The sequence below is a fragment of the Megachile rotundata genome, chromosome 14 (genome assembly GCF_050947335.1).
Source record: "Megachile rotundata isolate GNS110a chromosome 14, iyMegRotu1, whole genome shotgun sequence".
In the NCBI taxonomy this organism is placed as follows: domain Eukaryota; kingdom Metazoa; phylum Arthropoda; class Insecta; order Hymenoptera; family Megachilidae; genus Megachile; species Megachile rotundata.
This window is the reverse complement of record NC_134996.1, coordinates 4,822,306-4,848,159: the sequence shown is the minus strand read 5'-3', so window position 1 is coordinate 4,848,159 and position 25,854 is coordinate 4,822,306. Positions and strand designations below refer to the sequence as shown.

The following is a 25,854-nucleotide window of genomic DNA, read 5'->3' as shown; positions in this document are numbered from 1 at the left end:
AAAGATTGTCTATGTTGCGCTTAAGTCATCCTCTGTATCGTGTTTCAACTTTTCGATTTCTAAAATGAGTCAGTAATTGCTTGCTTTAATTAACCTTCACTTTCGGTATCTTTAGTGTATAGTTCTTTTTTAACGTATTCGCATAACTGAAAGACTTGGGTGTTTCATCCGTGGACTTTGAAGATCAGGCGAATCCACATCCTATTCAATAACCATAATTATCATTTACAATTTTTCTTACATTTCGGTTTAAGTATGGTGGAGAACAACACACATTTACGAGGCTGAACAGAAAAAAACATTACTAAACCAGTGTAAGAGTATATTAAATTTTCAAACTTAATTCTCTTTAAAATTAATCCAAAAAAATAATTCTGTTTCATTTTTTTTTATAACGAATTATGTGGTATCCGCCTTTATATGTAACACAATAGAACTCTGTAAATTAGTTTCAGTTTATTATTGAAGGTGGGGTATTTCAAGTACATCTCTCGTGATTTAAGCTCCTGTCCGTAGCAGCAATATGATCTGAAACAAAAGTGGTTATTCCTATTAATACTGGAACTACTAACAGTTCAGACGAAGTTATTTCTGCCAATGTCAATCAAAATGACTGGACTTTAAAAAGTACATAAGAAAAGAATAATTCTATAATTACTGATTTATTTGTATTTTACATAAGAAATTCCATATTATAGAATTATAAATGCTATATAATGACAATAATAAAAGAGGTAAGTACTACAACACCCTGTTACGTGCGGGAAGCGCGCGTATAAAGCCTCGAAGGTTTGTTTGCCCTAACAATATTAATTGTTAACGGGACTTAATGTTTTTGTGGATCCGGAGACACGCTAGTCCCATACGGGCCCTTTCACACGATCGCAATGTTTAGAGGAAATGACGGAGGCAATTAAAGAAATTAAAATTCAAACTAATTAAAATATCCTGTTACGTTCCGAACAGGAATATTTTTCAAAATTTCTTTTGTAATTTTGACCGACCGGATGTGTATCGATAATGCATATTGCATTCTGGGAACACCCTGATCGAACGCAGTAACGGTCTTTTATGTTATTAGATAGACTATCTTTTGGCGACTAAACTAAGATTGTTAATATAACACATTCCTTCTTTGAAATCAACGTGGTCCCACGGCCAAAATCTTAGATCATTTCATTTCTCCGAACCGCCGAATATAAACGGAAGTCACACTCGTGTGGTCCGATAACGCCAAGCGTTCTAGAATGTTCCTCAAGGGCCCGCGACGCAATATAAAATTGTAATAGAAATTGTCTTTGTAACACTACAATATTATATAAATTACCCATAGTATTTCTTTATACCGTTATTATGAATACGCACACGTCAATCAGTTCCACAATAGTTACAGTACCGAGCGCGATTTAACTTTAATAATTGTAAAACGAAATAGATAATGTTTCATTCTAAATTTTTATAATGTGTACAGATTAACATTTTATATTATATTGGTTATGCATGTAAAATTATTCAATAGCTAATTAACAATCCATAGCTCAAGGGTAAAGGAAAGAACTATATAGAAAGAGAGAAAGATAAGAGCTGGACAAGGGAGGAACACATGCACCCACCATCACCACCTAATTAACGAATCACGGTCTCTTACGCATTGGCCTCGCAGCCTAATTCGTTAGGCGCATATCACTGCAACATAAACAATTTCGGACTAGGCCCACTCTGGTCTTCTCCGAGAGGTGCAAGTTGTGACACTCTTCGGTGTATAATCGCGAGGTGCGTGTCGAGGGTCCGTGAAGTGGTTTAGAGACGAGTTTGTTCTTGAATTTGTTAAAGTGCAAAATTCAGACAAAGACTCTATCTTCACGTAAAGCTTTCGCGTTAATAATCACGTTTATAATCACGTTAAATTTTAATTCAATATATTATTTTATTTTTCCATTCAATTATATTTAAGTTTATTCTTTTTAATTTTTAAAGTATAATTTTATTTTATAGTTTAATTGAATTTCACAATTGGTCAGTTCAAAATTCTCATTGGTGGAGCGTTTTCATGTGTGTGTGTTCTTCTCAGGAACCAGGCGTAGTTGGCATTTCACGCTTTGCAAGAGGTTGATTAATTCTAAATTCATACAAGTACGGATATTTTGGGTGAGTTGTTTCCTTTATTTTTCCAGCTATTTTATGAATTTTTCGGCAAGTAAATCAGTAGTTAATTATTTAACTTTGGGATTTCCCTCACTGGATTATAATTTTATTTTGTATTTGAATAATTGTTTCTCTTTCAAATCTTCGAATTGCGCGTCTCGGATATTTATAATATTTCTGTTCAGTTCATTGTGATTCACATTATATTACATACGCTACCATTCTAACCATTTCATATTTTATAAAATATAATCTTTTGAATATTTTAATTAGTTTGAATTACATTTCTTTAATTGCCTCCGTCAATTCCTTTAACATTGCGATCTTGTGAAAGGGCCCGTATGGGACTAGCGTATCTCCGGATCCACAAAACATTAAGTCCCGTTAACAATTAATATTGTTAGGGCAAACAAACCTTCGAGGCTTTATGCGCGCGCTTCCCGCACGTAACAATCCAGAAGATTATATTTTATAAAATATGAAATACATAGAATGGTAGCGTATATAATATAATGTGAATTACAATGAACTGAACAAAATTATTGTAAATATCCGAGACGCCCAATTCGAAGATTTGAAAGAGAAGCAATTACTTAAATACAAAATAAAATTATAATCCAGTGAGGGAGATCCCAAAGTTAAATAATTAACTACAGGCTTTACTTGCCGAAAAATTCATAAAATAGCTGGAAGAATAAAAGAAACAACTCACCGAAATATTTGTACTTGAATGAATTTAAAATTAATAACTCCCTTTGCAAAATGTGAAGTGACGGCTGCGCCTGGTTCCTGGGAAGAACAAACACACATGTAAGGACTCGACCAATGTGAATTTTGAAACGGACCAATTGCTGAATTCAAATAAACTATAAAATAAAATTATGCTTTAAAAATTGAAAAGAATAAAATTGAATATAATTGAATGGAAAAATAAAATAATATATTGAATTAAAAATTTAACGTGATTATTAACGCGAAAGCTTTACGTGAATATAGAGTCTTTGTCTGAATTTTGCACTTTAACAAATTCAAGAATAAACTCGTCTCTAAACCACTTCACGGACCCTCGACACGCACCTCGCGATTATACACCGAAGAGTGTCGCAACTTGCACCTCTCGGAGAAAACCAGAGTGGGCCTAGTCCGAAATTGTTTATGTTGCATTGATATGCGCCTAACGAATTAGGCTGCGAGGCCAATGCGTAAGAGACCGTGATTCGTTAATTAGGTGGTGATGGTGGGTGCATGTGTGTTCCTCCCTTGTCCAGCTCTTATCTCTCTCTCTCTCTCTTCCTATATAATTCTTTTCCTTTACTCTTGAGCTATGGACTGTTGATTAACTATTAAATAATTTTTACATGCATAACCAATACAGTATAAAATGTTAATCTGCACACATTATAAAAATTTAGAATGAAACATTATCTATTTCGTTTTACAATTATTAAAGTCAAATTGCGCTCGGTACTGTAACTATTGTAGGACTGATTGACGTGTGCGTATTTATAATAGCGGTATAATGAAATACTATGGGCAATTTTATTAATATTGTAATGTTGCAAAGACAATTTCTATTACAATTCTATATTGTGTCGCGGGCCCTTGAGGAACATTCCAGAACGCTTGGCGTTATCGGACCACACGAGTGACTTCCGTTTATATTTGGCGGAGAAGTAAAATGATCTAACAAGTAAACCTACCCAAGTATCACTCTCCGATTTTTATGAAATTTAGATATGTTATAGTACATGGAAAATTAGGAGACACGTATTTTTTTTATCTGCGGTAAAACATATTTAGGGTATGAAACAACCCCCCAAAGTATGAGGGTAAAATGGAAAAATTGCGATATTTTCAAGATCAATGAAGCAATTTTGATGATTTTATGGTATGAAAGTATCTTTCGATAGAAGACAAAAATTGGCCTAGGTATGTTGGAAGGGGAGTGAAAATTAGGGGGTGAAATACCCTAAAGCGACCAATTTCTTGCTGTAAAAAAATCGGTTTTGATCTGACCGAAATAAAATCTATTAAAACTTCAAGAGGAAAGTTAATTAGGAAACACGTATTTTTTTTTTTTGTTACATAAATATTTGGGACGTAAATAACTCCTAAATTACCGCGCTCGTTTGGCACTACGCATGAAACACCTTGCAAAACTGTATCTCTTAACTGTTCGATCTTTTTAATGTATCGGTTTTTTACGTTACTGAATGGAAATCTGAAATCAAAATTCAATATAACGGATCCATTATGGCGGACGAAAACTCGAAAACCTACTTAAATAGACTGTATCTGTGACATGCGATTTTCTAAATATAATACAGTTTCTGACATTCATTGTTAAATGTGTAAGGAGAATCAAACGTGTTAAGAACATATTGTATATTGTTCATAACAAAATTGTTTGAGCAATATAGATTAAAAATGAAATTTTTTAAAATCTAATGCAGCATTCATTGTATGCAAAAATGTCTATGGAAACATTGATCACATATTTTATTAATTCCTTTGTTCAAACAATTTTAGTTTCTTTTGGGTTACACCTTGTATGTTACATTACATCGCGGCTGTGTTTACGTTTATGTTGTGGCTCTATATAAAATGTTGCGAGCGATAAAGTTTCATAACAAAGCATCAATAAATCTATCCAAATATCTAATACACTATTTCGGATTTGGTAAGCAGATTATGCTTTTCCACTTTGAGTAGTATCAGACAAATTGACAGGTATTGGTATAAGTAGAATACAAAATACTAAGGCTTACAATATTCTGATTCTAAACAAACGAACCATGTTGAGAAAACATCAAATTATTGCACGTTAATCATAAATCGATTGACAAAAAACTTTTGTTGTATATCGTTAGTTTATATAAAGCGTGAACACCGCCCCGAATGTCATTCCTTGTCGTGTGATTGCCATCGTTCAGTCGTTAACAGTTTGTTGTAATATTATTTTAATAAATTGATTATTATATTTGGCTTAACATCCATTTAATAATTCAAAGTTGTCGTCTTCAATCATTGCATAATTCTAACAAAACATTATATTATATCTTCAATTATCGTTACAAAAGTCGTCACAGCATTGCGGAAAAAATATAACATGAAATAAAAATTTAAAAATGAAATTGTAAAACTGGTGTGGCAGCTCTAATATTAAGAGCAGTTTTAATATTAAGAAATACATTTGCGAGCGAGGTATATTTATAAGCTATTTGACAACACCTAGCAATCTGTCTCTCAAGACAGACATATTTCTGGCGCATAAAACTACGATATCTCTCTGTCAATTGCACCAATACACTTTTCTGAATGAAACATGGAGCTTCGCGGTGTCGCTACTCGACAGGGATTCCCTTGGCTCCGAAAAATAATGATCGAGCTCAACAGCGTGTATATCAGGCAATGAATCAACGCAACGCTTCAGATTTTTATACCTCTTCCTTCAAAAATTCTTACAACATCATTTTTCAATTGATCAAATGATCGATCTACATACGCGCGTTTCTTTGACACTTTCGATAGATAACTGAAGTAGAAAACATGGAAATGATAAAATACATGTTTTCATTAGGAACTTGGACAGTTAGACATTTCTAAATTCGAATATTTGAACATTTAGATTTATTTACAGTTAATAATTTGGAAATTGAGCAATTCGAGGATTTCAAAATTTGGAGATTTGAAAATATGAAAATTTGGACATTTTCAATTAGGAATTTAGGCATTTGAACATTTGAAAAATTGAAGATTGTAAATTAGAAAATTTATATACAATACTTGAAAATTGTAGATTTAAAAATTTGTTATTGTAAGAAGTTTTAAATTTGGAAATAAGAAAATTGAATATTTGGAAATTCGCAAATTTGACAACTTGAAAATTTGGACAAATTTTAAACATTTCATGACTTATAAATTTGGAAATTACAAAATTTAAATTGTACTTAAATTAAGTTATTTATTAAGAAATTGAAAACTACGAAACTTGAAAATGTGAAAATTATAAAATTTTGAATTAAAAAATTTGGATATTTGAAAATTTGGAAATAGGGAATTGGAAAGTTTTAAATCACATCATTAAATATTTGAAAATTTAAAAATTGGAACATAAAAATTGTTTACATTGAAAAACTCCAAACTTCGAATGAGGGATTGCGAATGTCCAGTTTGCTTTCTAGAAATCTCCGTGATGGTCACTTTGACCCATCTGGTTGACAGCTGTCTAAAACCTTTGTTACTCATCGTACTAGAAATTAATTTTCACTCGGCAACCCCTTTAACACGTCTCGTGCAGCGCAACCTTTAAGATAAAAATCTCGCAATATCTGTGAAAAATGCCGTTTGACGTCTTTACGGGACATCTGTGGCAAAGTGCATTTACATGTGGTGTAAATAAAATCAAATATCTCTCATACGATTCAGAGTATTTTGCAGGCTATTGTGCATCTATCTTATAGATATTCCCAAGATCATTATACATACAATTTCTTTCACCGTTTTTGAATATAATTATTTACATACCTTCTACTCCGCACTAGTATTTTATTTCACATAAACCCTTCATCACACCCAACATAACCTTAAAAATAAAGTTAAAAATGTCCTTCGTCCTCACTGTACATCCATCCCAAAGCGCGTTGACACGTGGTGTAAACTAAATCAAACATCCCTCATGCGACTCAGTATTTGGCTGGTAGTTCTGTTCTCAATTGTGATAACATCCTGCCGGTGGAGGCACGTCGTCCCATGATACTGAATTTCAGTTTCTATGTGGCAGTTTGCTCCGCATAACGAGCCATCCTAAAGGAACCTCAACCAGCGTCGAACATCGTGTCGTTGCCCACATATGCTCGTACACCTGACATCGTATCTGGGCCGTATATGTAACCACGCTCTAGAAGCTGGATACGGCTAGACCTCTTAATAATGTGCTACCTGTGTAGACACGTATGTACGTGCCGAAACGACCCGTATCCCTCTTTCAACGGTGTGCGTTGTACCCCGCACGCTAACACGCTGGATCCTGACGAGATATTGATCGGTTGCGTGCATCACGAGGATCTTCGAAACCTGTGAAAACGTGATGGACTTTCAGGGAAGATGATTATTACGCTACACGGAGAGCTGCAGTCAGGATTACCGAGTCGGTTGGTTGATTTTTCTGGTCGCGCTGCAGCTGAACGCGATATCGCATCAATTTTTCGACGTATACATTCATCTGGCGAAACAACTCTATTACCGAATCGAATTTTCGGGGATCCGAATTCTTATGTCTAAATTTTTCAGAAATCCCATTTTTCTAAATTTCTAAATGTTTCAGAAATGCCATTTTTCTCAAGTATAAAATTTGTATTTTACATTATCCCAAATTTTCAAATATCACAACTTCCCAATATTGAATCTTTGAAACTAATTAAATCAATCTCACACAATAACTGGGGTGCCGACAAAGCTGTCCTTCTACAAACTTACCAAGCAACTATTCGATCCAAAATAGATTATACAACAGTAATATACAACTCAGCGAAGACAAATATCATTAAAAAACTAGATACAATCCATAACTCAGGACTAAGGATAGTGACAGGAGCTTTCCATACAACTCCCATAGGAAGCTTACTAATTGAAGCTGGAGAAACGTCTCTTGAACATAGAAGAAAACTTTTAAGTTTAAAATACGCTAAAGGGTACTAACATTCACAAATCCAATTATCTATGTCGACATTTTTTCGAAGGTCACACACCAGTCGCATTACCAAATTGGAAATTTCCCACTCCACTAAAGAGTAAAAAACTACCTGAAAGAACTCCAATTTAAGCTACCGAATATGGAAAAGACCAGACTGCACAAAATACAGCTATGGACGTTACATTACCCGAAACTGATATATCACTGGAAATTAACGGAAAAGAAAATCTATCTAAAGAGAGATGCAAACAAATATTCAATGCCCTCTGCAGTAATTACCCTGATTTTACCCACATCTACACTGACGGATCAAAAAACAACTACGGAACAGGAGCCGCTGTTTTCACCCAAACGTTCAGTTATGGTCTACAACCCTTAAATAGTATTCATACCCGAAACGTACGCAATCCTATCAGCTCTAAACCTTGTCAACAGATCTCCTCAGCCCAAGTTCATTATCTTCTCTGATTTCCTCTACACCATTCGGAAAACTCGAAACATAAAATACACCACTAAAATGTACTTAGAAATTTATGAAAAGTATAATAAACTAATCAAAGACAACAAAACTGTAATCATAGCGTGGGTTCCTTCCCACATGGATATCTACGGAAACACCATGGCCGACCTGCAGGCAAAAATTGCAGCGACTACAGTCACAGAAAACCAGTCGATATTAAACACCTCTGCGGACATCAATAATCATATTGCAACACTATTAAAACAGTCATGGGACTCTACATGGAGAAAAGACAAAGTCAGCTCAACCCATCAAGAACTCGATAAATTTTACGATTTAAAAACTAACCCTAAACACAATAGAAGAAATCAAGTGGCAGTAACCCAAATTAGGACCGAACACACCAAATTGACTCACTCATACAACCTCGAAAACGGTTCCCCCAGAGGATGCGATATACATATGCAACACAACAATAACCATCAGACACGTAATATTGGAATGCAGAAAATATACTAAAATATACTAAAATTTTGTAAAACTATAGGAATCTTCACCCAACTATGAAAACGTTATGTCAAACCATTCATTTCCGACCATAACCTTATCTCCGTAAACTGGTCAACAGTCGCTAATAACCTGGGTAGTTGATGCGACTATAAACCACTATTTAAAAAAAAAAATATTGAATCTTAAATTTTCCAAATATCCAGATATTAAAGAACTATCAAATGTTTGATTTTTTATATATTCACATTCTCTAATACTCAATTTTCTCATTTGTTAAATTTCAACGCAGGCATATTATAGCAAAGCTAGAAGATACTAATGTAACAGTTTAAGTTAATAGATATGTCCATTTCCACCATGACAGTTAACATATTAGAAACTATGTAAAATGTGATCCGGAGAAAATTGTGCAGTCACTCTGGTAAGACTGTCTTAACCTCAACTGTCAGCAAGAATAGACACCCGGTAACCGTATATTGCCCTGTCGGGAATTAATACATCGGACATAATGTCTCGTCGAATTAACGCGTCTCAGTTTGTAATAGGTTCATACGGTATTTAGCTTGAGTTAAACGGGACAGGTAAAGATTGCTTGACATAAAGTATGTTACGAGCGAATATTCGTGTTGTTCGTGACAGCAAGATGTATTGTATACACACGGTGTTCCATAAGACCTGTGCCCATTGGACACGGAGAAGTTTCTGGAGCTACAAAGCGTTGGAACATCTATTACCCGCTCATCAAAATGACGTTATGTCAGTAATGTTGGTGAAATAATGTTTCATCTGGACGATCGATACTGCGAATGGTTTCATGCTGGAATTTAGTACTTCAAAGACATATTTCGTGGAAAAAGAGATAATAACTCGTTGTTGCATGATTTTTCCTATTTTTAAAAAATTGTATTTTTAAATATTTACACGTAATTCTAATGAAGAAATAATAGTTAGCAAATAATCTTTGTCATAAAAATGTATGTAAACAATAATAATAGTATTTTTGTAATGATTGAAAATTTTCAAATTTACAAATATAAAGATTTCATTTATGTAACATTCTAAAATTCCAAAATTTTACGTTTAAAAATTAAGAAATTTAATAATTTAGATATTTGTAAAAGAAATTTAGAAAATTAGAAAATTAGATGTATAAAAATTTAAGAAATTTGATTTTCTAATTGTAGAAATATAAAAATTTTAAAGTTTAGAGATGTACAAGAACAAATATTTATAATACAAACAAAACATTTTCAAATTCATATATTTTTGGAGCTTGTAGGGATGTGAGAAATTAGGGATTAAATTTAGGGTTCAAAAAATATAAAGATTCAATAATTTGGTAGCTTAGAGATTTTTAAATTTAGAAAGGGAATTTAGGGATTTGGAATTTTAGGATAGTGGGAATCTTTTAACTTTGGTACTTGAGAATTTGAAAATTAAAAAATTTAGAAGTTTCGGTGTTTTGAAAAATTACTAAATTGAAGGATTTAAGAATTTAAGAAAATAGAATTTTTGGAATACATTTCAAAGCTTTCAAATGTACAAGTTTTTAAAATAAGCAAATTTCAAATTTATAAATTTTAAAGAGTTGATGTTAATAAAAACAGCACATTATTTTTTTTTTAATAAAATTTATCATAACCAAATTAAAAAATTACGGTTTAAATATAAAAATGTTTCGGATACGTATCAAACGCTTTTGCAGAGAGCGCTCCTAGATGTTTCTTTTCCTTTAATTTTCATTTCCTTCTAGCAACACACGATGTTGCTTCTCGAGATCTCGATCGATAAATCAATCGCGATTCATCGATAAATTGTTCCTGTAATTGCATAACAAAATCTTTTTTTATATTGTCAGTTTTAAGAACTTTGCAGTGTAACAATGCTTCCCGTAGCAATATAACAAATCAGTATTATATTAGGTTATGTTAGGTTAGGATAGGTTATTACAAAATCTGTTACGATGTGCAACGCCTGCTTTAGCCATGAGGACGACCATTATTCAGTACCATAAAATAATTTTTAGAAAAAAAATACACCGACTTCGAAATGCACTAAAAAGTATAAAATAATTTCTATTTCCTAATGAAGTAATTTCTATTTCATTCAATCATACAATTACGTAACAGATACGAATGAAACCTATTTACTCGTTAGGTATTATATTAAATACATTTCAACCTTTTCGGAGGCGGCGCAAAATTAGAAGATTATTTTGAATATGTTATTTAATTTTGCGCCGCCTCCGAAAAGGTTGAAATGTATTTAATATAATTTTATATAAAAGGACATGAAAATCGTCCAAAGTTGATTTCAAAACTTTCCAACAATTTTTCGCTAATATCTCGAAAACTAAACCTTTCCGCGAAATTTGTATATGAACAAAATTGTTCAGAATCATGTCCGTGATAAGATATTAAAAGCGCACTAAAATCGAGAAAACTTTATTTCAAAAGTTGCCGGTTTTTTTGCAATAACAATACTTTGCAATTAAAAAATGAAAAATTTTTTAATAATGGTACCAATGGGGAGTCAGAACCTAACAGATGCAAAAGGTTTCGTTCCGATCGGTCCATCCAGCTAGGCGTAATCGGCGGGCACACATAGAAAAAAAAAAAAAAAAAAAAAAAAAAAAAAAAAAAAAAAAAAAAAAATACTGATCGAATTGAGTAACCTCCTCCTTTTTCGAAGTCGGTTAATAAAAGCACTGTTTGCAGTTTATAATCAAAGACTCGAACTCCACTCTTGGCCATTACTTTAAATTGCGATTCATATTGGAATACTTACCTAAATTAACTAAATTAATTAAATAAAAGTAGAATTTACATCAAATATTAATACCAGTGGAAATCGATCAATATTAACTCCTTATTTTATTCAGCTGGGAATAATTCTCGTCACAAGTCACTTATGTATTCATAATATTAATAATACCATAATTTTTAAAATGTCTGAAAATGTATCAGAAATAAAATATTAGAACTAACCAAATTAATTAATTTTATTACTTTTAATTAATTAAAAATTTAGTCCTGAAATATCTTGTAGTTATAAATAGATCCGACTTTTCTGTTGTTCTATATTTTTGAGTAAATGAATAATTGTTTTTTAGGTTTTGATAATTCAATTTTGACCGTTGTAATAATGTCACAATAAATGACGAATTAGATCGCTTTATTCTTGAATTTTCATAAGTAATGTTAGGAATGAATTCACAATTAAAAATTATTAAAAAAATTTAGTTAAAAAGGATTATATAACATTAAAAAATAAAGCATTCTGCCAAGGGCAAACAGTTGATCACATATAGGACAAAAATAACAACACATTATAACCTCAAAATATTAAAATGCCTTAAATGATTTTGTTAATTATGAATAATTAATACAAAATACAAGAATTTTATGGTATATTGAAGGTTAACTTAAGTACATTTATAAATGAATATTGCAGTGAATGAGTTTCGCACTTTTACAAAAAAGAATTTTTAATTGTATACAAACGTTATGATGAAATTATTGATATATTATTTTTCGTATTCTTTATATAAGCAATTTATTAGTTGTAACTTACTGTAAATTACTGCTGTAAATAATTGATTTAGAAATACAGTTTTCTGTTCTGTTACTGAGACATCTTTATCTTCTTGACTTATGTTATTTTTCTTGCTATGGAGTGATATATGTTTTTAATCATATTAAAAGTTAGCACTCTACAATTGCAATATAAAGATGGTAGTAAATTTAATATTTTGTATGAGTTTAAAAATACCTTCGTAAGAATGAACATAAAAAACGATTATAATGAAAGACGTATATAAATATTTATTAGGCACTGAAGAACAATTGAAATAATTCATTGCAATACGTTGTGTTAAAAAAAAAAGTGTTGAGATGTGATTATATCAAGTAATAAATTTCGAACGATTCAACACGCGAACCCTTCACGTGGATTGTGAGATATCACTGCCCTAGTGTCACTTTAATGTAAATAATTAATGAAACCTAATCAAATATTCTGCTAACATACTTATTAACGGGCACAACAGTTTCAAAAAACTTTTAACAAAAGAATAGAGATGTGATAACGCACCATAACCGTGTAATGAAAGTATGGCAACTGCACTTTTTAAGAAATATAATTTGCATATAATTTACATATTTTTTCCTACAAAACAAAAAAAATACAATTCAAATTTATTTCCTTAAAATAATTAATGGGCACAAAAGTAAAAGATTTAATAATAATATTTATTTATTAATAAAACTTTATAATAATATTAAATAATAATATCTAATAATAAGATTTAAACAGAAGTAATAATAAAACATTGTGTAATGTATGTAATCTATGCACCATTCAATTCATCTTCATTCTGATTCGAAGAATGAAAATTACATTAACTCTAATTGCACACATCACTCTATGATTCATTTTACTTTAATTACCAATTAGCACTTCGTTTTCATTATCAATCTCTACATAGTAACTATCACCGTATTGACTTGCTCTAAATAAAATAATTCAATCATGAATCAATCTGCAAATAAACCTTCGTTACAAGTAGCATTCCAAAAATCGATACACTTTGCTGTTTATTTTCTAGAAATAAATTTAGAACAAAATTAACAGTAATATTAATACTATAATCCTGTATTATTTTGCAAATGTTAGGTATTATTAGTCACGAGGTAAACATTATTTTGTACACATTCCAAAAGTAATTAATATGTTCGAAGACCCAATACGAAACCAATAACAAAAAAATATGTAAATATTTCAACAGCTGGTTTAATAAAACTTTTATATTTATTAAAACTGCAAATGTTTATATGGTTCGTATGAGTGTTCGTATTCGCCAAATAAAATGTATCAGATGTACAAAATCGATAAAAATATATTGTATCTTTTTCGAACGTATCAAACTATCATCAGCTTTCGATGCAAAAGTCATACATGATATTTATTCAGTAATCAATAATCAAGAATTTTGTAGTAGGAATATTAATAAAAGGATATTAACAAAAGAGGATCTTCAATGACCTTGACCTTTACATATGTTATTGAGGTTGTACTGAGGTTTCCTTTATAACTTAATTGTCACTCATTGTTTACTAAAAAATTATTAACAAAAAAGTATTCAAATAATATTAATCTGAAATATTAATCTAAACCAGTCTAAACCAACCTAGTATGTTTAATAATTCATTGTTTGACATTCATTTTTAATTATATCATTAAAAGTGTTAAAGTTGGGTTAGGTTAGAATTGTGTTTCTCCGTTACACGACCTAAAATTCGAAATGACTGAAATTCATTTGCAGTTACTCGATTCAATATCCGGCACTATGGTATTTGCGAAGTTAAAGCTTCCTGTACTTACTTGCAATGTGATTATCGAATTTTCTGGTCCGTAATGGGTTAAAGCGCATATTCTAGTTTACAAATATGTAAAACTAAATACTTTAATTTTTATTGTTTTCCACATAATAAATCATAAACGAAAGTAAATCCGATACTGGTGTCGAAAAAATCTTCGGACACTTAATATTACATAAAGCTTTTTCTTATTTAGAGTGTATGTAACAACAAAGTTATAATTTTAATATTAATTTAATATTTTGTGGGATATCTCTTTTGTCTGATGACGTGTTGCAGACATGTTGGCATGTTTGAAATTATTTTTTTTAAATAATTTTGGGTAATGCGTTTCCACGCTTCCGTCAGTCGTATTTTTAATTCGTCTTTTGTTTTTATAGGGGTGGTCTTAACATTACGATCTAATAAGTCCCATAGATTTTCAATTGGACTTAAATCCGGTGATTGTGGTGGAGGATGGAGTACTTTCAGTCAAGCATATAATAAATATTCCTGAACTATTCTCGATTTGTGTTTCGGATCGTTATCCTGGTAGAACTTAAAACTGCCGCGCATACCAATATTCGTTGCACTTTTTAATAAATTTTGCTTTAAAATGTCTAAATATTTGTTCTTCTCCATAATATCTTCAATAAAAACCGGCCCTCCTACTCCAACACTAAAAATGCAGCCCCATACCATCAAGCCTCCATCACCGTGTTTCATCGTCGGTCTCATATTACTTATTTTGAACTAGTAGGCCAGTTAGTCGTTGACTGAAGTTAACGACGATTAGATTTAAAAAGACTCTGTCTTTAAATTACTCATTAAGGAGTTTAAACGCCTCATTAAATTATTACACCTTTATCATTTATCAATGTAATTTAAATAAAAATATTTTCCACCGAGCTCTCTGTTCTTGTTTGTTGTAGGTAAGTGTGTGTGCTTGCTTGCTTCAGCAGTAGTGTAGTTTTGGTGGTATGGTAAGTAGCGAGCAATGGTGATGATGATCTTAATTATTAAATAATAATATTGGATTTGGAGGAATATTATAAAAATGTGTGTGATGGTGTAAGTATTATTATGTAGTTGTTTGTTAATATTGTTATTGTTGTTGTGGTGAAGCAGAAGAATCTACTAAAACAAAAGGTAAACAAAAGTCAGGAAGGGGATCTCACCACGTTCGCCGCAGCCAGACAACTTCTTGGTTTTATTATTATATAGATATTGTTCATTAGGTTTACGCCATACTATTTTCGTCTGTTAAATCAATTTCATGTTACTGGCTGTAACTTGATTTATAAATTCACCTGTTATATACCGCCTAGTGCGGTCGAATACTAAATTGCTACAGAAATCGTTTTTCATTGTCAAATTACGTACAAATTTATTGTAGTTAATAATTTTTACGAACAATGAGCGGCGACTAAGTTATAGGGAAAAGTTACTTAGGAACATCCTTTATAATATAGGTTGTGGTCATTAAGACTTTCTGTCAATATTTGCCAATAAAAGATTTATGTTATTATTTCCATGAAACTCGAACTATCTCATTTATCATCCCCGATTGTTTAAGTTTAAATCACTCACTGAGAACAGGGAAATGAATTGTAGAATATCAATTAAAACGGTATTCATCTCGCACCTGATCAGTTTTGGCTTCAGTTCCACAAGTTCGGCCGAGTAATTGTATTAGGAATCTTAGGATGCCGCAACCGCGTAATACCGCAAGCTAATTTCCCGCTTGTAAAATAACGGCACGCCGGTATCGTAATTAATAACCCGTAAGATGATTTACGAACTTTGTGTCTAATAAACTGAGCGTTACATCGCGCTTGGCGGGCGCTCATTTTATCGGACCAGCTTGAAACTTTTTCGCGAAATACGAAACATCGTATATCATCGAGCGCGGGTGTAATATTTGGCTGCAAGCAATTTTTCAAATTAGCTTATCCTCTGAATTTAATATTTCTTGCAAATATTCAATTCGCCGGTTGAATCCAAACAGATTTATTTCTTCGATCGCTTGATTCAATACGTACATATATCGAATTTACCGATTCGAACAAAGGTAGGAACGGAAATAATATCATAATTTCCATACAAGATTCAGTTATTGTTCGCCAGCGAAACTTATGCTTCGATGTTTAAATTAGTTGGCGTCGACTCATTTATTAACTAATCGATATTCGTAATGATCGATTATACTGTATCACAACTCTCGAAAACTGAATAAACTTTCATAAGAAGCCGATGGGTATTTCGACATAATCGTCTGTGAAATTGCGAGAGAAGATAAAATTCGATTTAAGGTCTCATCGCATTGCTTTAAACGGATGTTAGATATATCTTTGCATGCAAAATATTAATTAGTAATTACTAATAAATTTAACTTCTTTCATTTGAAAGATGAAAACAAAGTCCAATTATTTTTCTCATGGGCAATTGTTTATAAAAATCCAATTATTTTTCTTTTATACGCTTTCAATATTTCCTTCAAATGTTCGAAATAATAAATTCCTAAATTTTTAAATTAATAATTTTCTAAATTCCTAAATTTCCAAATCTTTAATCTCCCAAGACTCAAAATCTCAAATCCCTAAATGTCCATCTCTCAAAATACTTAAATTCCTATTTTTCGAAATCTCTGTTTCCTAATCTCGAGTTGCCAATTCTATAAATTTAAAATTTCAAAATTTTTAAATGCCAAAATTTCAAAACTCCAAAATTTCCAAATTCCAAAATTTCCAAATTTCCAAATTTCAAAATTCCAAAATTTCCAAATTCCAAAATTTCCAAATTTCAAAATTTCAAAATTTCAAAATTTCAAAATTCCAAAATTTCCAAATTCCAAAATTTTCAAATTCCAAAATTTCCAAATTCCAAAATTTTCAAATTCCAAAATTTCCAAATTCCAAAATTTTCAAATTCCAAAATTTCCAAATTCCAAAATTTTCAAATTCCAAAATTTCAAAATTTCCAAATTCAAAAATTTCCAAATTTCTAAATTCTCAAATTCCAAAATTTCTAAATTCCTAAATTCTCAAACTCCAAAATTGTCATATTCCTAAATTCTCAAATTTCTAAATTCCCAAATCTCTAATTCTCCAAACTCCAATATATACATACATGAAATTCAATTATAGATTTATGTAATATTTCTAAATTTGTACATTTGGAGAATTAAATTTTGCATATTTATACGTTGTTATTTTTCTAAATTTCTATATTTCTAAATTTTCAAATGACCGAATTATTAAATTTTTTACTTCTATATATCGAAATTTAAGAATGTGAAATGTTAAAAATGTAATATTTCTATATTTGTAGATTTCCAAACTATCAATTTTCTAAATTACAAAATTTGTAGATTTCTTACTTTGAAAACTTTAAAATTTGTGACATATATGTTTCGAAAGTTCTGCATTTTCGAATTTCAATATTTCTAAACCTTTCGATCAACAAATTTCTAGATTTCTAATATTAATAACTTGAAAGTTCTTGTTAAGTGTTTGCGCGAATTCGGATTTAAATTCATGTATACAGTCCGCGCTGGTTACCTGTGTCCAGCGGCGATACCTTGTTTGTGTTTTTATTCGGAAGTATGTAACGATAATCACTTCCATTGTCTTCGTAACCTCGTCCAAGTAAGCACGTGTTAACGAAAACAATATCCTATGTAATCCATTAGTTAATATACTATTCATTAAATTTTATACTAGACATTTCTTCACATTTTATTTAACTCTGCCTCCCTAACAGTTATAAATTGCTTTTAAATTTCAAATTTCCAATTTTCTATGTTTCTGTATCTCCAAATTATCATATTACGAAATTTTTAAATTAGTAAATTAGTAAACTTGTAAATTTAAAGAATAAAATATTAAAAAATCTAAAATATTGAAATCTCTACAAATGTCTAATACCTCAGCCCTGCACGTATTCTACTTTCCCCTTCCAAGAACAGTTAATTTAACCATCAAGCAGACGGTGATATCCCTTGTGGTAAATAAAACTTTCATTACTATTTCACGTGGGCCGCAAGATAGAGTACTATTCTCGTTTCCATAATTACTAGGTTAATCATCGTTGTTCACGCAATTTCAAAAAAGGAAAAGCCACTATTTGCAAGAATAATTATATCCATCCCCGATTTGATATCTAAAGAAATTATGTTCTCTTTGACAGTCACTTCTTTTGCTTGAAAATATTATTTTCGTCGTTTAGATGGCACAGGAATTGGAAATAGGGTTAGCCATCAGAAAAGGGGGTTAACGTTTGACAAATGTGGAAATCGCGTGCTGCAGTCGTGTAAATCGAAGAAGTTTCACCGCAAGAAAGGCAGAAGTGGTGCGGAAATCGCGTATCACGGACAAGAACGTTTTGCTTTGGTCGACCACCTTCGTCCGTATTTGCTATTCCTGTTTTCTCTATTCTTGATATGTAATTAATTATTTCGTTCTCCTTTCTCGATACTTCTTGTGATGTTGTGGAATTTTTCTTTTACGCTAACATGAATCTGAGACGTTCGCGTGATAGACAAGAAGCAAACGACATACTTTCTACCAAAGCAAAACTGAAAATATTTTTCAAGATAAATATTCAAGAAATTCTGGTTAAAACAATATAAATACTTTGAATAATTTTTTATATACTATGCATTTAGTTGTTAGGTAAGGGTTTTCTGAGGACAGTATAGTTTCGGCCCTGAAATCGACATTGTCGATATCCTAATGATGCTATCGATACATCAGTTTATTGATAACACTATCGATAACAGTCTCTAAGGCAGAACGGTGTAATAATGATCATTCTAACAATAAACTTTTTATAGTAACTTCAGGCAATCTTAATAAAAATCAAATTCAAAAAAGATGATTTACAGTATAAATAAATCTTAATAAAATTGCTGTCTTTTCTGATAACAGCTAATGATAATTATTGGAGATAAAAAATTTTTATTTATCAGCAGGCGAAAAATGATTATCAATCAGCTATCCATCTGATTAGTAAAATTAGCTTTTTTATCATGATGTTATAATAAGCTTCTATACGAATGTTTCTAACAACCGATTTACGTAACCAAAATGCTCCATTTTAACTCTTTAATATTTTTTTTGGTAGTCGCGTCATTCACAGCTTTGTAATTATTACGACATCGATGAGATAACTAAAGGAAGTAAAAATGTTAAGTATATTTTGCTTTCACTGATTCTTCATTATACAGATTATAATTAGAATTTAAACCAAAATCAATTGCAATGAAAATACGAATCTGGTTTGTCTCATTCAAACTGTAATGTGCGTCACGTGTGTTACACAATATTGTAGGGCAAGAAATTAAAAGTAGTCTTCATACATTTTAATTTCTTAACCAGTTAATTGTGGTGATCTTTTTGCAAAGCGCACACCAGTGTGTGTCGTGATAATCAAGCGATGACGAGTTAGCTCTCAAGAATTTATGAATCCATCTCAAATCATTTGCACTTTTTAGTTGTTTATTTCATTTCGTGTTGATCTCTAAACATTTTAAGCATATTACAATTTACGAATATAATTTAGTTATCGCTAAAATTACAATTTAAATATCAAATTGTAACAAAATTTTGCGTATGACGGATATAGTCGTCATGACACAAAATTCTGCCACATCTCCATGACGGATATAGTCGTCAAACACACTTAACTGGTTAAATGAATATTTGCGTGATGAATCGATATCTTCGGTATTACGTTAAAAATTGAATAGTGCTGTTAGTTTTGTTAAGTATGTTAATTATAAAGTTCATAAAATATAAACGTAATCATTTATTATACGGAACCAGACTACAACATTGCTGAGTACGTACGGGTTGTTCGACATAACCTAACTTTATTTTGGATATCATGTTTCTTATAAACCGGAATATTAATTTAATTTTATTTTATAGTATTTCTAATGAAATTTTGACGTTTCGACTTATTTCCAACGAAATTTTGATATTTCATTTTATTTTCAATGAAATGTTGAAGTTTTCATGTTATTTTCATAAAGAGTAAGTTCATATTCATTCCATTTAATTCTCTGGAAAAGAATCATGATACATTATGTTTTTTACATTTATGTGATATTTGCTAATTTCATTGAAGTTTATTTATAAAATTTGTAGGATGGATTTTCGCAAGGATAATCGCAAAGGAAACTTCTCAAAGGATTCTGTGGAAAACACAAATAACAATATTTATTCATATTTGGTTTTATACAATACAAACATAAAATTCAAAAATCTGTCAATTAAACAATTATACAAGTACAATTTTAAACAACGGAGAACGGATCGGACGGAAACGTCGTGTTCGAAAGGGTATAGCCGGATAAGGTAGTCAAATGTACCCTTGAGTCGAATTAGAAACCTAATTCGTCAGTCGGTAGCATATCCAAAAAAAACATCTCACACCAAGTTTCAACCCCCTATCTCATCCGTGGGGGTAGTAAAAGGGAAAAAACGAAATTCCGGTTTTTGGCTCTTTTTGCCTATTTAATTTCGTACAAAAATTTTGAAAAAATTCTAAAACAATGAGGTCCAGATAGCGCATATTATAGAATTTTTTCAGATCTTTTGATCGCAAATTGTAGTCGTGAAAAATCAAAAACTGAAAAAAAATCCGAAAAAATGCGATTTTTTAGTGAAGATGTCGGAGCACTACTTTTAAATTAATGTGGTAGTTAGATATTAGTACAACTATTATTCTCTAATTTTTTCAGATTTTTCGGTGAGGTGCGCCATAGTTAAAAAAATCAAAAACCGATTTTTTCGCGTGAAAAACAAACTTCTGCTTTGAATTTTTATGTCATTTTCTCATGAAAGATGCACTAAGTAATTTTAAGAGGTTTCACGGTCTCACAATTGATTTATGGATTACAACAATGAAATTAACTTAATTAATTAGTTTTATGGTACGTTCTTTATATAATTAAATGTTTGAAGGGCTTTCAACAACATCGGTGGCGCAGCGGTTATGGCGTCTGACTCTTAAACCGCTGAATACTTTTTTTGACGCAGGTTCGATCCCACCCGAACTTATATTTTTTTTTCTTTTTTTTTTCTTTAAATTGTTAATTTTTTAAATTCTAATTATAGAACAATGGATATTACTTATTTAAAAACATTTCTAACGCACTTTAGAAATATTTCAAGGTTTGTTTTTTTTTTAACTTGAAAAACTTTGACAACTTTAAATTCATATAAAAATAATTATGGAACATTTTGACTATATATCTTAATTGTGCTACAAGTTTATAAATTTTCAGTTGAGTACATATATCAGTTCAATTTTTAAATACTTCATTTCTGGTAACTAAGTAATAGAATTATATCTATTATTTGTTGCTATAAGCATTTTGTTACAAATTTAAAAAAATGCACATAGATCTAACGATGATCTAGAGAAGAGTTAAAATGTCATTGTAAAAAATAATAAAATAAATGTTTATATCTGTGCTTGACTTTATAAAAAAAATTATTCAACTTACATCCATTAACTTTTGTTTAAATTTATTTAAAAATAAATTAAATAGTTCTTGTTAAACAAATTTTTTCTGTTAAAATTTCTGTGTGCTGGTGTAGTTTTTTTACTGATGTTACTAATACCTATTTCTATCGATATTTATTTGTGAGTAATTTTTTCCGACTATTCACGACCAGCGTCACGTGTAGATATGTGATATCGATTTTCTGCAGAACAACGCACAGATGCTGGTCCCTACACAGTGATTAACTTTGGATTTACGGACGTTTAATAACTACGTATTTTTAAATTGAAATTAAATTATAAAAATAAATAAACAATTGATAATATGTAAACTTCTTTACCTTAAAGGTTAACATATATTTTGACAAAAATTTCTTAATAATTTTCGTAATTTAATATAAAAAATAAAAAATCTGTCATTTTAACGGGTTTTGTAAATTTAGTGTCAAGGATCAATTTTGGAGATTGGATACTCCAAGTATTGTTTTTGGGGATTTTTCGGGCCTCCAACGGAAAATTGATAAGCTCCGGCGATCCTTGTTTAACTTATGTTATTGATTAAATGAGACAAGGACAGTAGATATTCGGTCTCCAAAAATGTAGAAAGATGCAACTTCGTTTTGCCATTATTTTTAAACTAAGAAGCAATATTTTGCTTGATTTCTTTTCTAAAGTATTCTTTGTACTTTTTAGGTCGATAACGAGTGCCTTTTTGGAAAAATGGGACATGACAAAGTTTCTTCTATAGAAACTTGTATGTTTCCTTTTCGTAAAATTTTAAAGGAAAATTGCAAAATTGAGCTCTTTACCGACTTAGATTATTTTACAAAAGAAATCAAAACAAAATATTGCTTCTTGGTTTTAAAACTCTGGAAAAACGAAGTCGCATATTTGTACATTTTTGGAAACCCAATACTCTCGATCTTTGATTCTTCTGATCAAAATATTGCAAGGTAAACGAAAATCGCTGGAGCATATTAACTTTTCACCAGAGTCGCTAACAGTTATACTCGGTCACCAGAACTAACACCTAACTCTTTCCTTAAAAATAATATAAAATATATCATAAAGCAGTTATTTCTTATTAAAATCAATGTTTGGTATTAATATCATTAATTAATAATAACGTAAAAATCTCCATAACAGTATGAATAATACCCCGAATTTAGTAATATCAATAGTAATAGCCCCAATATATCTGTTCCGGGAGCAATAATATTTTGTTGTAATCCTCATATTGCCATATCCTCATAAATAAATCGAAAGTATTATGGGAATTCCAATTTCGCAGAATCATTATAACTTTATTTACAACTCGTAACGATGCAGTGAATAATTATTACATATTTTCAATTAATAAAGGTTATAACAACTTATATTTATAACCATTACTTACTACAACGTCTGACTTAAAGTCCGCTAGAATAAGTTACTTCACTCAATAATTTTTACATTTTTAATACTTATAAGAATTAAAAATTGTTTCAAAAATTGACCCACATCAAAACGATTAATAGCAAAACGGTGACAACTAATTTGAGGTTATGGTAAGGTGAAGTGGGCTAAGTTCGTAAACGGGGCAAGTGCGTGTGCAGGCTATTTTTATTACAATATGAGCGAAATTTCTCCATTTAGTATGTTTGTTTCCTTGTTTTGTTTCACTATATCCCCTTTTATATTTCAGCTAAGAGTACTTGTTTGCAGTATAGATACTTGCATAATGTAGTAAAAAGCATTTTATAGCAGATTTGTTAATAATTCTGCTCTTGCCCCCTAGCACCTGAAATAAAGTTTCAAAGTATTTAACTTCAAGTTACGCTCTTACTCCATTTTCGGGGAAAGTGCAGAGTAGTTGACATTTTAAACAATTTCCTATCAAAATCAAAATGTACCAGGAAAATTAAGGTCCTAGTTAATATTAATTAAATAATAGTAATTGTGCAAAGCGTTCAATATCGACAGGGTTAAGTATTTACATAGCAGACTGAAAATACTTACGTTTAAATACCAACTTTACAAGAATCAGTTTGTACTTACCCCACTTCATTTTAATACTTTGCCAATAAGTGATATTGAAGTTGTTATGGCCTATTGTAAAAATTAGTGGTAACAATGAATGTATTACAATAAAATAAATTATACATGAAAAACATTGAGCTGTATTACTATTAAACTAATTGGGTAGTTTTCTAAAATATTGAATTGCTAGGTAGGTAATTGCTTATGGAAGTAATTTCTCTAAAATATTGAATTGTTAGATTATAGTGATAATTTTCTACTGACTAATGTGTAAATCGATATTGTCAATTGTAAGAATTAATGGTATCATTAATGTGTTACAATAAATAAATACATAAGAAAATATGTAGGCATTTCTCTGAACTGGACTGTATAAGATACTTTTCCAAACTATTTAATTGTTAGGTTATAGTCGTAACACTACTGAGTAATTTGGAAAATTGTATAGCAATTTGTAAGAGTTATTCATAACTATTAATATAATTATATAATAATTTATGATTTAAAATATTATGGACTAAAGAATTTATAGATTTTCATCTAAAATGAATTAAAATTTAAAAAATAAAAATAAAAAAGTGTGGCACTAATCGCCGGTAACGTGATTTGTTCAAAAAGAATAATATTAATTATACATAAAAACAATTATTGTAATCACTTGAGAACATCATTATTTGATAAGTAATTATAAGTTGTTACAATTTAACTTTTCAGAACTATACATATAATTGATATGTTACTCGCATCATTAAATCTCTTGATATATTATTTACAAAATAAACGATACAGACAAATAGTATTAATTTATCATTTTTTCATTTATATTTATAATTAAATAATTTTGAATTGTTAAAGTAATAAATTGGTTATTTTATATTTGTCCTAAAACAAGGAAGAATTAATTATTCTATAAAATCCGACTAATCGTTACAATTTATAAATTGTTACTAGTAAGTAATGCTTTCTTTATTTTTACATGTACAATTGCATTATTATAATTACACAATTACATTACAAAATTTACTTCTTCAATCTTAGGTATAAATATGTCTTATTTAGAAATTATATAACATTCATTTTTAAACCATTAATTACTGTACACATCTTAGATGAGAATCAACTTCAAAAACAACACGGTCTAAAGTTATATTAATTTATTGTATATTATTTTGTGAAAGAATAATTAATTAATAATAAACAAATTTGCAACTAAGTATTGACAGTAAAAGTACTAATGAAATATTTTTTATAATTTGGTATACATATACACATTTATTAACGTCTTTCCATGGTGATTATGAAGTTCACTCATTCGGTGCTACAATCACTTCTATACATTTAATTATTTCAAATAAAAAAAAAATGATATAATAATTTTATATGTGTGTCATAAATTATACGTTATTTCTTCGGATATTATTTTCTAGCACTGTGCGTGTCTGTTAAGTTTGCAGTCGAAACATACGTTGATCCCATCGATTCGCATGCCAACTTACCAGACACGCACAACACATAAAAACTTTTCAATGCAATTTAGTATTATAGTGATATACGTATTATTGTAATATGATATCCTAAAAAACAGTTAAATCCAAATCGTTATTTATACGACGTTGAGTGCAAATCGTTTCGTTATCGAAAGCTTAGCAAAGACCAGGTCATCAGAATTCAAGAAGTCCTAACCGGGAGTTCACACGCGAACGAAAAAATTAATCAAAGATTCGAGGCTTAAACCGGTTTATCGGAAGCTTTTATCGAAGCTTTTATCGTAAACGGCATGTGGAAATTGAATGGAGTCGAACATTCACATGGTAACAAATGAATTTAGATCAGCAGGCTTTCCGTGGCCATTGAAATTTTATGTATGCATTACGGTATACGTGAAACGACCTTTCGTAAATGATAGTCGGTAAACTATGGCTAAACAGCTATGTACATTATAAATGCGTACTTAGTTATCAATGCAATCTGTTATTAATTATGAAATACATTAAATACACCCAAAGCATAAATTATATTAAACTTCGAATTTGGATGTACTAAATTATTTGAATCCGATCATTTACTTAAATGATGATACTACTAGGGATATGAAAGTTTTTACATCACTTATTTTTAGGTAATATTTATCAATTTCGAAGTACAGGAATTTTTGA

The 25,854-nt window shown here is 30.4% G+C and overlaps 1 protein-coding gene across 2 annotated transcripts in view; it reads right to left on the bottom strand.

The window, feature by feature from the left end:
* Window positions 1-436: 436 nt before the first annotated feature.
* The window catches only part of tmod (tropomodulin), a 515,016-nt gene continuing 489,598 nt past the window's right edge, over window positions 437-25,854 (bottom strand). For both annotated transcript variants that reach the window (XR_013040456.1, XM_076539657.1), the window contains one exon: window positions 437-528. The gene's annotated coding sequence lies outside the window, so the exon portion shown is untranslated. The remainder of the gene's footprint in view (window positions 529-25,854) is intronic.